The 14,686-nt window shown below is 42.4% G+C and overlaps 1 pseudogene; it reads left to right on the top strand.

Moving 5' to 3' along the window:
- Positions 1-281: 281 nt before the first annotated feature.
- On the top strand, positions 282-4,220 carry LOC135521627 (lysophospholipase-like protein 1; annotated as a pseudogene).
- Positions 4,221-14,686: the final 10,466 nt, after the last annotated feature.

Below are 14,686 nucleotides of genomic sequence, written 5' to 3'. Positions count from 1 at the left end.
ACATTCCACAAATTATACCCACCCCCTCAAAACACAGACAAAGCCCTTCAACTGTCATCTTTAAAATAACTTCACTAACCCAGACAAGTAGAACATCTGGGCATGTATTCATAAAGCATCTCAGAGTTGATCTAGGATCAGTTTAGCCATTTAGATAATAATGATTACGATTATATATCCTAGATCAGCAATGCTACACCAATGCTTTATGAATATGGGCCCTGAACAGCAATTTAAATAGGCTACATAGCCTAATACCCTTTTCACACTACCGTGCCGAGATGAATGGACCATGTGAGTATATCATTTCCATGCCAGTGTGGTTCAGGTCAGCACGATATTGTGGAAAGCGATAAATCTTCTCATCTTCCCAGTTGACCCTCACTGCCCCAACCTTTCCTCGTTACATAACCAAACTTTGAATCTTGTTCTGTTTTCTGTTGACCCCTCAGGCCATACACACCCATGCGGGGGGTTCTGTCCAATGTGTGGTTTGACCGCTACAAAATCTCACAGGACTGTCTGGAGCACTTGGAGTCTATAGACGCCATGGCCAACTCCCTGGGAGCGGTCATACAGGCGGAGGTCAGGGCAGGAGTGCCTAAACACAGGATGATCATAGGTACTGTGTCTCTCACACACACACACACACACACACACACACACACACACGCACACACACACACACACACACACACACACACACATACATACACACACACACACACTACTTCTGCTGCTACTAGAGCTGTCTTACTTAGCCTGTTTTATTTCCCTGTCTCTTTCTGGCTGTATGTCAGATTTGGCTGTATGCTTTCTCCCTCACTCGTTGCCTTCCTCATGACATCCTAACTCCATGACCCCCCTGAATGTGTCTGTTATGCACCCCTCCACTTGCCCATTTGCTTGATCTCGCTCTCCACACTCTCTCTCTCTCTTGGCCTTGGTGTTCTCAACTCCCTCTGTCATGATATAAAATGAAGAATGCAATTTATCAGGTTTCTTTATCCTTTCATACGCTGCCAATTATGAACCGTAAAAGTATTTCCGGAGTGATTCTCAGGTTCTGCAAATCCTTTTCCCCAAATATTTTGGTTATCAGGTTCGCATGTAAATAACAATGACATAAAACCGCTCAGATCAAGTGCCATAAACACTATTTTAGAACCTAGGTAAGAGTTCCCACGGGAAATATGTGTGTGTGTGTAGGGGGGGGGGGGGGGCGGCATCGCAACGTTTTATGTCTTTGTAAGAGAACGAATGATAGCCGTCCATGAAAGGGGAAACCGATGGGAACAGTGGGAAAAAGGTTAACCTACAAGCCCTGAAATATATACATTTACAGAAATAGTTGTGAGTAGAAAAAAAGAGCTGAGCGTTTGTGTGAAAGGCCCAGTGTGGAACGCCAGAAAAGCCCCTGAACTCCACTCCCAGAGAAAATGATTTGAAAAACACATGTTCCTGAGAGACTGCTGAAATATTATCTTTCTAAATCATAACATTTTGTCATTAACTATAAATACCCATTGGAGTCACTCGGCAGACTGGAGAAACGAAGTGGTCTGTACCCAGAGTCCACTTGCAGGGCTGACGGATTGACAAGCGCCAGATCTTTCCGTGGAAAAAACGTTTTTCAAGGAAAATCCACTGCCGCAGGCTTTTGGGTTTATGTTTTTCACGCTTTAAGAAAAGCACGGATTTGCTGGGAAATCTCAGGAAAGAGAAGCTATCACCACAGTCGTGATTTCACACATATAGGCTCGCACACACACCGAAAACACACAGCAGCACTGTACCAAACAGCACCACGGAGGGGTTTAAGAAAGAAGGAGACATTAAAATGTGAATGTATGATTGAGGTTTGTTATCGTGGATTGGAATGAGAGATTGAGAGCATACCAGAAAGACGGTCTCAAAGTACACACTCTTAGAAAAAAAGGTTCTTCAGCTGTCCCCATAGGAGAAGGCTCTGCCTGGTCCCAAGACAGCTAAAGAACCCTTTTATGTTCTAGATAACACCTTTTTTTTCAACGAGTGTAGCCGGTGAAGTAAAGAAAGAAACCGAGAATCTCACGGACAAATGTTTTATTCATTGGGCAAAGCGTGTGAACTCCCCCTTCCCCTCCCCCTCATATCTCCGTTCTTCCCTTCCCCCTCTGACAGGATGATGGGTACTTGCACACTTTCCCAGATGTACGCTGTGTGCCCAGATGTACCCAGATGTGTGAGATTAAGGACGGGCTCGTGAACGGATGCCGACTCCTGAGGAGCGAAAAAGCTGATGATGTGGAACTAAGGAATGTTTTTTCTTTTCTTTCGCAGTCAAAGGCAGAGTATTTTCCACTTCGGACAGCTTAAACTGCCAGGATGGCTTAAGCTACTGTTACTCATACATAATAATAAATGAATATATTTATTATTATGTCGCTACATTATATTATTCCCAATATGCACCATTGAAAAATGTGATCTTCCCGTGAAAAGCACTTGGGATACAATATTCGATACACATTTTCAGTGAATACCTGCAGAAAGAGACCTAATGGACCCAGTACAATGACATGTTCTGTTTTGTCTTGTTCCTCGTCCAAAGGGGGTTTCTCTATGGGCGGAGCTATGGCCCTCCACCTATTGTGCCGTTATCACCGTGGCGTAGCAGGAGTCTGCTCTGTTCATCTTTCTCAACGAGGACTGTAGTATATCAGGTAAGGGAGGCTCTCACTGGGCATAATGTCCTGTCCAGACAATATTCTAAATCTTAACTAGAGCGCCAGAAATCTAAAACTATCTAGTAAACTGTCCTTTGAACGACAGACAGTGGTAAAGATGCTCCATGTCAGTCCCAAGACCTTGCATTTATTTGGAGTTGGCTGCACTTGGTTCTGACAGCGATATTGGACCTATAGTGTGTGCTCGTAAGCAGTCTAGAAGTATCTGACTGACTCTTCTCCCCTGCTAGGCTGTGGAGGAGAGGGCAGGGGCGGGGAGCCCCCTCCCAGAGCTGTTCCAGGGCCATGGGACAGGAGACGAGTTGGTGTTCCATAAGTGGGGAGGAGAAACTACGGCAGTGCTGAAGAAGGCTGGGATGACGACCACCTTCCACTCGTTCCAAGGTCTCCAGCACCAGCTCTTCCGGCCAGAGATTGAGCTACTGCGCTCCTGGACCCTCACCAAGCTGCTCCCGGATCCTCACGAAGCTGCTCCCGGATCCTCACCAAGCTGCTCCCGGATCCTCACCAAGCTGCTCCCGGACAGTCTAGATGCTAGTGGGCAGTGACCAGTCAGCCCCACACCACTAAACAGACACATTAACCATATGTTATTAACACGTTAATAACACGTTCACACTATTGAGCTGATTTAAACTGGGCCAAACCAAACTGTACTGCGCTGGCCTGGTAGAGCATTGCCCGTATTTTCTGGAACAAAGCTGGAAAAGCGAGACAACACGGTTTGGTCGGTATTATAGTGCGAAGGGGATATTAACATGCTGAGTGGGCTGTGGACCACCTCACAACCACTGTTGGACATAATACCGTTTAAAATTAAGTGTCAATAAAAAAAAATGTTTTCTGCTTGGACACTGTCCGTTGTGCTTGCTTAGTGTACTCAACAGCTGTGTGGTTCCCTTCAAAACAGAACATGTCATAGTTGAGTGTGCTTATAACCACTCCCTCTGCACTAGTACAGTCTCCACTCTTAACACTTCAGCCTCGTCTGTCTGTCTATGATAGGATATGGGAGCATGCTCTGCCTCCATCCCTATAGTCTATAACTAACACTGGAGTCAGATTAGTATCGTTTCTGTAGAGAGAACAGGAATTGTTAGGTCAATCTTTCGCTCGCTCGTTTTTTTTATTTTTATACACCATTATCGTTTTGTGCTGGGAAATGTGTTGAACATGTGTGGGGATGGAGGGAGCTGTTCTGTTTGCTCAGTAGTTCTGCTCCGTTAGAACACATCGCTTCATTGATGGTTAGTGGGAGGAAGCGGTTAGCTATTCCTCCCTTCTTCCGCCCAGCAGCCTCTCGCTCAGCGTTGGGCTTAAGGTAGTCCGGATGTTGGGCTGCCTTCACTAGTATAGGGCTGCAGGCCAGGGTAAAAACACAGGAAGATCATGAGTGAGCAGTAGTAACACTTAGGTGCCAAACATAATGAGAGTTATGTAAATTATTAACGTTTCTTGTATATAAATTAAACAACTGTCCACATCAGCAGTCACCTTTTGGAAAAGTTATTGATAAGCATATTTCAGCTTGTTGCACAGCTGTGTATTTCCTCACTGGCCTGTAGTCTGTACTCATCACTGCCACATAATGGGAGCCAATTTGAAAACAAACACACTCACATTCCTTCACCCCTCCACTTACTGTATGCGCTAAGAGGCCACTTAAGATGGGAGTTAGAGGAAGTGAGATAAGAGTTTTGATAGGAGGAGATGATATTGGTCATTGGATGTCATTAAATAAGACGTTAGTAGAAGCAGCTGCAAAGAACATAGTATGTGTGTGGGAGGCATAAGTTGATTCTGATTCCGATATATAACGATTGTTTTTGGAGGAAGAATGAAAAAGGTATGTTGAATTATGATTTTTGAAATTGTAACCACAAACTTTTAAAATGAACATTATTTGAATTACTTTATTATATATTTGTGGTTTACCTAATATAGGCTATAACAAATCAGCAGCTTCTTAGACATGAATAAGGAATGAAAAATTATAGCTGCTCAGTTGAACCAGCTACACAATGTAACATGGTCCCCCAACACACACGAACACCAAACCAAAATGTATCTCACTGCAAAAGAAAATCCAAGTTTATTACTTCACATCCGTGCATGCTTTCATTCAAACATATAAACTGTATGTCCAAAATGCGTTCACAGTGTTGGCAGCTGTTTTTACAGTAGCAAGAAGGCTATTTAAATTCAGTTGGAAGTTGTCCTCGACACCATTCACCATTTAGGAAGCGTTCACCTCCAGCATCTGTTTCACCAACATGTGTTGTACTCAAATCAAATTTGATTTGTCACATGCGCCGATTACAACAGGTGTAGACCTTACAGTGAAATGCTTAACTTACAAGCCCTTAACCAATAATGCTTTAAGAAGTTAAGAAAATAAAAATAAGTGTTAAGTAACAAATAGATAAGTAGAAAATAGAAAATAAAAGTAACAAATAATTCAACAGCAGCAGTAAAATAACAAGCCAGGCTATATACAGGGGGTACCGGTACAGAGTCAATGTGTGGGGGCACCGGTTAGTCGAGGTAATTTAGGTAATATGTACGTGTGGTAGAGAACTCAACACTGATCAAAGTCTCTGTGCTCCCACTATACTCTCTCCACTTTCTAATCACCCAACAAATCATGTGCAAAGTGTATTCGTCAGTCATGCTCTCTCCCTCTTTCTAGCTCTAGGTTTCTATTCTTTCTCTGTCTCACTCTCTCCTTCCACTGGAGAGGATGGAAACGTGAGTATCAGGTGAACTCGGATTAGGCAACAATGTTGAGATCATTCTTAGTGGTTTGGCTGGGATGGGAGGCTGAGAAAGGGAGAAGAGAATGGGGAGGTGGAAGATTAGGGTGCGCTCAGGGCCTCAGCCCATGTCGAGGGGAAGGGAGAGAAAGAAGAGAGGAGAGGTGCGGCCAAAGCAAACAGACTGAGCTATGAATTTTTATCTGGCCCTGATCACTGATTACTTCCAGCTATGTGTGAAAGAATGCTACTGTTGAGCGGCCAGCAGTTCTCATCCCCTACACCAACTGGCACACTCCCCCTCTCTTGTATGCCTCCTGAGCCATCACTCCTTACTCGCTCCCTCCCTCCACGCCCCCGCACTTTCTCTCTTTTTCTACCTCTCTTCCCCTGGCCCATGAGAGGCCGGGCTGTAGCCTATTGCCATCCGGGTTTTTTATGATATAATGGCGGGAATAGATGTAGGTAATGGAGGCCATGAGCGGTCTACTCTCTTGATAAAATGAGGTGAAGAAACAAGTGTTTGTCGACGGCTCTAAAAATGCTGCATTTTGAAACAAGGAGGATACAGCCTCCACCTTAATTAACAACCCTCTTACACTGTAGAGTCCTCTCAACACTCCTTATCAAATACCCTACTTTTCACCACTAATTTGCGTATGATATGCCACTACAATTGTATGACTATAACTCCTGTCACTGTTTCTGAGGCTATTAAAATTCTTATCGGATCGTAATGACATATCCACCCTAACTTGTAACTCGCCCCATAACCCTTAGCCGTCCTCACTCCTCTCTCACTGGCTTATCTAACTTATCCCTTCTCTTCTCCACCTTTCCTTCCCTTTGCTTTCTTGTTCTATATTTTCCTGAGGTATTCCCCCTTCCTCTCCTCCCCTGCTCCTCCTCTAAAGTGCGTCCCCTGTCGGCTCAGATGATAATCTGCTTCACGGTGCATGTGTCAGGGGGAAGGAATGCTAATCTGGAAGAGTTGTGGACTGCGAAGTCGGGGCTTTTTTGGCTGCCAGTTTCCACTGCGCACTACTTTCCATGTGGACCTGCTCCAGAGTGGCCAGGCTACAGCAGGAGGAATTCCCGGCCGAGGGAGCCGAGGTGTTGAAAGATTCCAGATCACTCTTCTGGTCACCCCCCCCCCCCCCCCCCCCCCAATTTAAGGTCACCACTCATTCGGTCTATCGCAGCGCTGGACCATCCTTCGTTGATTTATAATTTGATACTGTGGATTCCAATCCAGTATTAAATGATTTGTGGACTAGGGATTAGATTATTGTTGTATCTTCTAATATATTCTTCTAACATTTGTTTTGTACAGTGTGCCAGCCAAATCAATTAGGAAATGTGTGAGCAAATGTGCCAGAATCTGATTGTATACTCATTTTATTCCGAGAGCACATTTACTGCAGGCTAGGATTTATAAATAGTCTGAATTCAAGAATAGGGTTTAACTTGAGTTAATGTTACATTATAGAAAAACCGTTCCGACCAGCAAAAATAAGTTCTGAACCGGTTCGACCCCCAAAAAAGTGCTGGTTCCTTTCTGCTCCTTTTTTAACCTGTGAAATAAAGTTTTTTACATTCATCTCATTAAATTACTTCACCAATCAGTGTGGATAGAGCAGGCAAGCTCCTTGTTTATATACCCAATGGACTGACAAGTATAGCCTACGCCGCAAGATGCGACTGAAATTTTGCAGAGGGTTGAGGAGGAGGCTTGAAGTGCTGGGCATCTTGTTATGACATGCATTATCTGAATTAGGTCCACAGAATTATCCTGCACCTAGGATGAGCGGCTTCTACGGAGAAAGGTTGAATGTCCTTTGAGCTAGCTAGCTAACAAGCTTATGTGTGCAGAGCGGCACTAGAATTAAAAACATGTCTTACCTTTTTGTAGTTAATACATCCAACTTGAAACGTGATAACTAGGCCTTTAGTATCCGTAACTATCATTGAAAAAGTTCATCCATTCTTCTCTAGCTAATAAAGAAACTCTCTCCCTATCTTCTGAATCATGGTTGTAACGTCAGTAAAGTAGCTTATGCTTCGGAGGGGGAAGGGGCAGGTAGCCTAAACGCACACACACTGGTTAAGATTTTCAGCTTGCAGGCAGACACTGGAATGCATTTCTGAGTGACAGAGTGAGGGCTTTGCATTGGGGCTTTTTTGCATTTTTTTGTGTGGTTAGAAAAGTGAATGAAACGTAAAATAATGTTATTAACCTGTCCCCATGATTTTAAAATAACGGTTCTGTTCCCGGAACAGTATGGATCACTTTCGTTCCTGGTTCCATTTCTGTTCCTAGATAAATAGATATATTTTCCGTTTTTTGGTTCTGTTCCCTGTTCCAGTTCCAACCTCTGCTTTATGGGAGCTCTTTACTCCAGAGCTAGTCCCATTGAGCTTTTTAGTTTCAAACCAGAGTTGTCTTTTTATTAGCCTTTATCATATATTTAACTACACACACTATGGCTACTTGATGTCCTGCCCTGACCTCTCCCTTTAACCTTTGACCTTTCCTCTTTCTGTGCTTTGAATACATCCTCCGTGCCGTGAGACCACGGGCAACACACGGCCACAGGGGAGCGAGGCAGGTCTCATGTAAAAAGTGTTCATAGCTTTAGCTCTCCTCTCTATGACCTGAGGACCCAATAGACAGAGAGGAGCTGTAGCCTCTGGGCTTCCAGGAAGAGAGGCATTATGCTGTGTCTGTTCTCCCCCCAGAAGAACTGGACCTGGCTTTTACAAGAGGCTGGAGCTGGGCTCTGGACAGAGATGTCACTGGAGCTTCAGCCAGGGCCTATGGTGATCTCCCCACTCTGAGTTTAGTGCAGGGGATTTACACTGAGTACACCAAACATTAGGAACACCTTCCTAATATTCAGTTGGGGGCATGGACTCTACAAGGTGTCAAAAGCATTTCCCAGGGATGCTGGCCCATCTTGACTCCAATGCACATTTGTGTGGTGGACCATTCAACTCCAGTCACTTTAATAATGGGAATTGATGGGAATTTATGTAAAATATATCACTAGCCACTTTAAACAATGCTTCTTAATATAATGTTTACATACCCTACATTATTTATCTCATATGTATACGTATATACTGTACTCTATATCATCTACTGCATCTTTATGTAATACATGTATCACTAGCTGCTTTAAACTATGCCACTTTGTTTACATACTCATCTCATATGTATATATCGATACCATCTACTGCATCTTGCCTATGCCGCTCTGTACCATCACTCATTCATATATCTTTATGTACATATTCTTTATCCCTTTACACTTATGTGTATAAGGTAGTAGTTTTGGAATTGTTAGCTAGATTACTCCTTGGTTATTACTGCATTGTCGGAACTAGAAGCACAAGCATTTCGCTACACTCACATTAACATCTGCTAACCATGTGTATGTGACAAATAAAATTTGATTTGATTTGATTTGATTCTTGATATACACGGGAAACTATTGAGCGTGAAAAACCAAGCAGCGTTGCAATTCTTTAAAAAATATATAATATGTTTATTGTTGACATTCACTATAGTGTTGAATGGGATGGCAAATTTAGAGGACAAAACAAAACTTAACTCACGTATACAAAATACAAATCCTATTAAGTGGTACATATTATAAGAAGACAGTATATAGCCATTACAAGCAGTGTAGTTAAAAAAATAATATTGAGTGGAGTACAGCACTGAGTAGCAGCAGATTATCAACTCCGTTATGAAGGGGGAATAGACCATTTATCCAGTAGCTGCCATATTTAGTAAAATACTGTTCTTCTATTGGAGGTATTGTATCAAATCTTTTCCATTTCATTACATACCCTAAATCCTGTAACCACATTTTAAAGGTAGGTAGTCTCCAATTTCCAAGATCGCAATATAAGCCTTTTGGCTAATAGAGTTCAAAGAGAAACAGCCTTTCCGTCCTGCTTTTTCCCCATCAACTGTACCAAACTGAGCGATCAATTGGTCTGGGGCTATAACTCTATCAAGGGCATGTAACTTAGGACATGTCCAAAATAAGTGTGTCAAAGTCCCCTCATCCTGATTGCACCTCTCACACAGTGGTGAGGTGTCTGGGAATATTTTATGCAGTTTCACCTTTGAGTAATGTAACCTGTGCATGACCTTAAACTGAACAAGGTTTTTATTTTTTATTTTATTTTTTATTTCACCTTTATTTAACCAGGTAGGCCAGTTGAGAACAAGTTCTCATTTACAACTGCGACCTAGCCTTTGCTTTCCTAACTGACTGTGTGTATTAGTTCCTTGTTGTATCTGGTTGTATCTGGCTTTCACTGAACTGTGGTTTATATTCATGAGAGCTTCTACCCAGTCCTCATCTGAGATTTATGAACCAAGTTCCTGCTCCCAAGCCCTTTTAATAGTGTCTGTAGATACCTCTATGTGGGCCTGTAGCACATCATAAAGTCTAGAGACCGACCCTTTTGAATGGGGTTTGACAAGGATCAAGCTATCTAATGTACGATTCTTTGGCTTAATGCCATACTGTGGGATATCTGTCCTTAAGAAATTCCTGATATGAAGGTTTCCGAAAAAATGGGTTGCTGGCATTTAAACTTAACCTGTCACTGTTGAAATGAAACTTAACCTGTCACTGTTGAAATGAAACTTAACCTGTCACTGTTGAAATGAAGCTAATTGACCATCAATGTATTAGTTATTTATTGTTGTGAGCCCCTTTTCCCTCCACACCGTTTCATCCAATGCGGGGTGGAAAGCATGATTCAGGCAAATTGGGCTGTCAATGTATACATTGGGTATGTTAAGAAAAGACCTAATCTGTTTCCAGATCCTAAGAGTGTGACAAATTACTGGGCTATAGGCATAATTGGCTTTTTTAACACATGCTGGGCTATTAATAATTAACAAGTGAGGAGTGTCAACAGGAGGAGTGTCGACAGGAGGCCTGCTCAATCATAAGCCATATCATATCTGACAGATACCAGGTAGACTTTCCCTCCAGAAAGACACGATGTTCAGATTGGCAGCCCAATAATACAGTTTCAAGTGAGGAAGGCCAAACCGCCCCTCTATCTTGTACTTGCATAAATGCTTCTTTGAAATTCTGGCTGCCTTGTTATCCCATAAAAATGGAATTACTATTGAATCCAGTTTCTTAAAATAGCTCTGTGGTATGACATTGGGTAGACATTGGAAGAGATAACGAAACCTGGCGAAGACAACCATTTTAATAGTGTTTATACGACCAATCAAGGAAATAGGCAGAGTATTCCAAAAATCTATATTTTGCTTAAGCTGATCAATTTTCATGTCCCAAATCGTTTTCAATAGCTGATCAAATTTTCGTGTCACTACAATGCCAAGGCATGTGAACTTGTCTATCGCAGTTCTAAATTTGATATTCACAGGCCGTGATATTGGCATTAATACGCTTTTTTTGCCAGTTTATCTTGCAACCAGAGAAGGAGCCAAATGTATTTATCAAGTTAAGTAAGGGGGGAATAGAAGTTTTAGGCTTGGATAAAAACAAAAGAGCATCGTCTGCATAGAGGGAGATTTTGTGCTGCGTGTCTTTAATTTTAACGGGAGCTATATCGGCACGTACACAAATGAGAGTAGCGAGGGCTTGTTAATGGTGTGTTCCTTTGAATCAGCCATGTCTGTATAAAGAACATGCAAAGTTTGTAAAAAATGGCTATAGCAAAGAGAGCAGGCGAAATAGGGCCCCCCTGTCGACATCCCTAGAACACGCAGACTGCGACATCTCCTGATGTGATTGGGTGTGCATAAATAATTCTTATCCAATTCATAAATTCCTTTCCAAAACCGAAATGCTTCCACTCAATCTGATCAAATGCCTTCTCTAGATCAAGAGCAATCACTTCAACTTCAACTTTATGATCATGATACTATGGTATCCCGGGAGGTCTACCCCGGGGGTTGGTGATAGACAATTGGATTGTTTTCTGTCTCATCCAAAATATTTTGTTTAGCACCTCCTTTTTTTGATGCCTTTTCCTTTGTCATATTGCCAGACAATGTTTGAAATTATAGGTGGTGACAGATTAAGATAAATATTAATTTGTTTCAAAATCTCTAACAAAACACTTCTATTCCATAGCACGCTCTCTAGCGCCCCCCACGTTGCATTTCTTGACATAAACTGGTGCGCCTGGCACCTAATACCATACTCCATTCAAAGGCACTTAAATGTTTTCTCTTGCCCATTCACCCTCTGAATGGCACACATACACAATCCATGCCTCAATTGTCTCAGGGCTTAAAAATCATTCATTAACCCGTCTCCTCCATTTCATCTACACTGATTGAAGTGGATTTAACAAGTGACATTAATAAGGAATCATAGCTTTCACCTGGTCAGTCTATGTCATGGAAAGTGCAGGTGTTCTTAATGTTTTGTGTACTCAGTGTATCTTATCACGTGCCTATGCAAATAGAGAAGATACTTTCTTGTCAGTTTTGTGGACAACACACTCAATTACACTGTTCTCTCTCCCCCGATCTCTCCTCACGCACACTCTCTCTCCCTCTCCTCTCATTTTGCTCCATTCACCCACTAACTCTTATAACCTGCTGACGTAGTGAAGCAGTAGGACGGCCGAGAAATTGTTCATAATCAGATGGCAACAGAATGCCGTGTAGTCGGTGATAATAGTAGCTAATGTGACTGGCAGACCACCCTGAAGTTCAAAGTGTCCAGTGCTTACTTATTTCCATTTTTGGACTTTTTTAAAATGCCTTCCAAAAGGCATCATTGGCAGAGTTTAGTGAGAGGACATGAAAACATTATACCTCCTTTACCCCAGAGGCAGTACACAACCACTGGCATGGAACCTCCATCCTGGCACATCTCCATGGGTACGCCCCCCAAACATTACACCCCTACCCCCCTGCCCCTCTCTATCTCCAGGGCACTTTTCCAACAAGAGATCATTAAGAGGCTGTTTTAACTTAGCTCATCAGAATTCTTTTAATTCAATTTGTCTGTTCCTGTTGCTAAAGAAGGGGGTGTATGACCATTAACACACCATTAACAAGCCCTTAAAAACCAACTCAATACATTATGCATAAAGCTCTAGCCACATAAACAAGTTAATATTACTGTTTGGCAACATTGACATGCCGTTCCAGCAACAGCTAAATACTCCCAAATCGCAGAATGTTTAACATAGGTCATTGACGTTTGCACTGTTCTAGTCCATTCATGTATTTTGTACAATAATATGATGTCATATTTGATTGAATGATCAGTTAAATGTTTTTTCTGTATCGGACTACTGGAATATTATGTGATTCCTTTGAATCAGCCATGTCTGTATAAAGAACATGCAAAGTTTGTAAAAAATGGTACCAATAACAACAGAATAGGTGAGATAATTTTGACTTATCAGCAGACCCTTATAGTGGTTGACTTCCATTCAAAGCTATGCTTCCCGACTAGAACATTCTTTGAAAGTTGTAATATATAATGTTTGTGGTGTCACTCTTCAATTACTCAATTTGTATGCTCTCTGTCCAAGAAGGCTTGAATCTTTGTTTGACGCACATGTTAGTAAATAGAAAAAATAAGATGTGAATACCTTACAACAAATCAGACTGGTCTTACGATGATGATGACACTCGGAGTGGAACTCATAATGTAGGCATTAGTCATCCAGGTTTTTTGGTGTTTGCGTCCGTCTGTGTTTGTGTGTGTGTGTGTGTGTGTGTGTGTGTGTGTGTGTGTGTGTGTGTGTGTGTGTGTGTGTGTGTGTGTGTGTGTGAGTGTGTGTGTGTGTGTGTGTGTGTGTGTGTGTGTGTGTGTGTGTGTGTGTGTGTGTGTGTGTGTGTGTGTGTGTGTGTGTGTGTGTGTGTGTGTGACAGAGAGACTAGAGATAGCGTGGAGTATGTAGTCTGCTGGTCTGTGTCCACACTATGCTGCAGCTGATAGGCTTTCCTGTGATTAGAAAAGCAGCTGCAGGCGTCCGCCAGTGTCGACTCAGGGCCCTGCGGGGGCCACCATGTTTTCTTTCACTGTTTAGGGGGCTGGGCAGCTGGAGCACCCAGGGTGACAGAAACTCACCAAAGAAAATTTGACGTCCACTGCTTTATTTGAGCCTGTTTTGGTCATCCCTGCCAGAGAAACCTTCCTGAAGCGGAGAGTGGGGCCCAAATGCAGGATAAACACTAAACCCTCCAATCACAATATGCCCCTCCCTGCTGCTGCTTATTTTGAAGAGGGATCACATTCAAATTTTGACCTATTAACATTTCAAAGTGTGATCAAATAATGAAATACCTCAAGTTCTCGTGCAGAATGGGTGCACCTTGTTTGAAAGTGAAACCTCGGAGCCCAATAGGAGGAGGAAATCTTATTTAATGTCGCTTTTTATTTGCAATCTCCCCCCTCGTTGTCCATTACAGTGATTCAATTTAAGTGTTTCAAAAGGCCTTTGACATCAGAGAGAGAGAGACACTGAAAGTCCTCTGAAGTGTATACAACTGCCTTGAGTAGGCTCCATCTTTAATAATGGGCCCTCGTCCAACGTATATATTATTCTAACTTTCTTACTGCCACGAGACAGTGCCTGCTCTGTGCACATAGAGCCCATAGATGGCCCTCCCCATCCGCCACTCTCTGCTCCAAACTACTCTACCCAACCTGTCTAATCACACCGCAGCCGGTGGAGCGCACACTGATTTGCAGTTCAAACACTTCCCGTGTCTTACGCTGGGATGTGGCATCATGCACTTTTTAAGCTAGCCCACTCAGGAGCACACTTGTACATTTTATATTTTCATTTACACGTTCCTTTTCATCATGCTGTTTGCCCAGGAAATACTTAGGTTAATGTAATGTGCAAACAAACGCTGTGCCCTTTCATCTTGAAACGTTTTGCAGTCACCTTGTTTTCAAAGAGAAGACCGATTTTCAGGATGTCTCCTGGTCTCACAGACAGTGCTGTAGCTACGCCACTTTCCACCATAAATGCAGAAAAGCCTACATTGGTGGATTGAGATCCATGCAAAAAAAAACAAATATCTTTAGTTTTAAACCGACAGATTTTTATGGGAATTCTTGTAATATGTTAATTAGATTGACGCACGGGTGCTTCAATCGACTCTCATTTTTTTTTTTAAGATTATGCAAGGCTCCATAATTTAAATTAATGAAACAAACAGTC

The sequence above is a fragment of the Oncorhynchus masou genome, chromosome 30 (assembly GCF_036934945.1).
Source record: "Oncorhynchus masou masou isolate Uvic2021 chromosome 30, UVic_Omas_1.1, whole genome shotgun sequence".
NCBI lineage: Eukaryota > Metazoa > Chordata > Actinopteri > Salmoniformes > Salmonidae > Oncorhynchus > Oncorhynchus masou.
The sequence above is the reverse complement of the archived record's forward strand: the minus strand, read 5'-3'. Positions and strand labels throughout refer to the sequence as shown.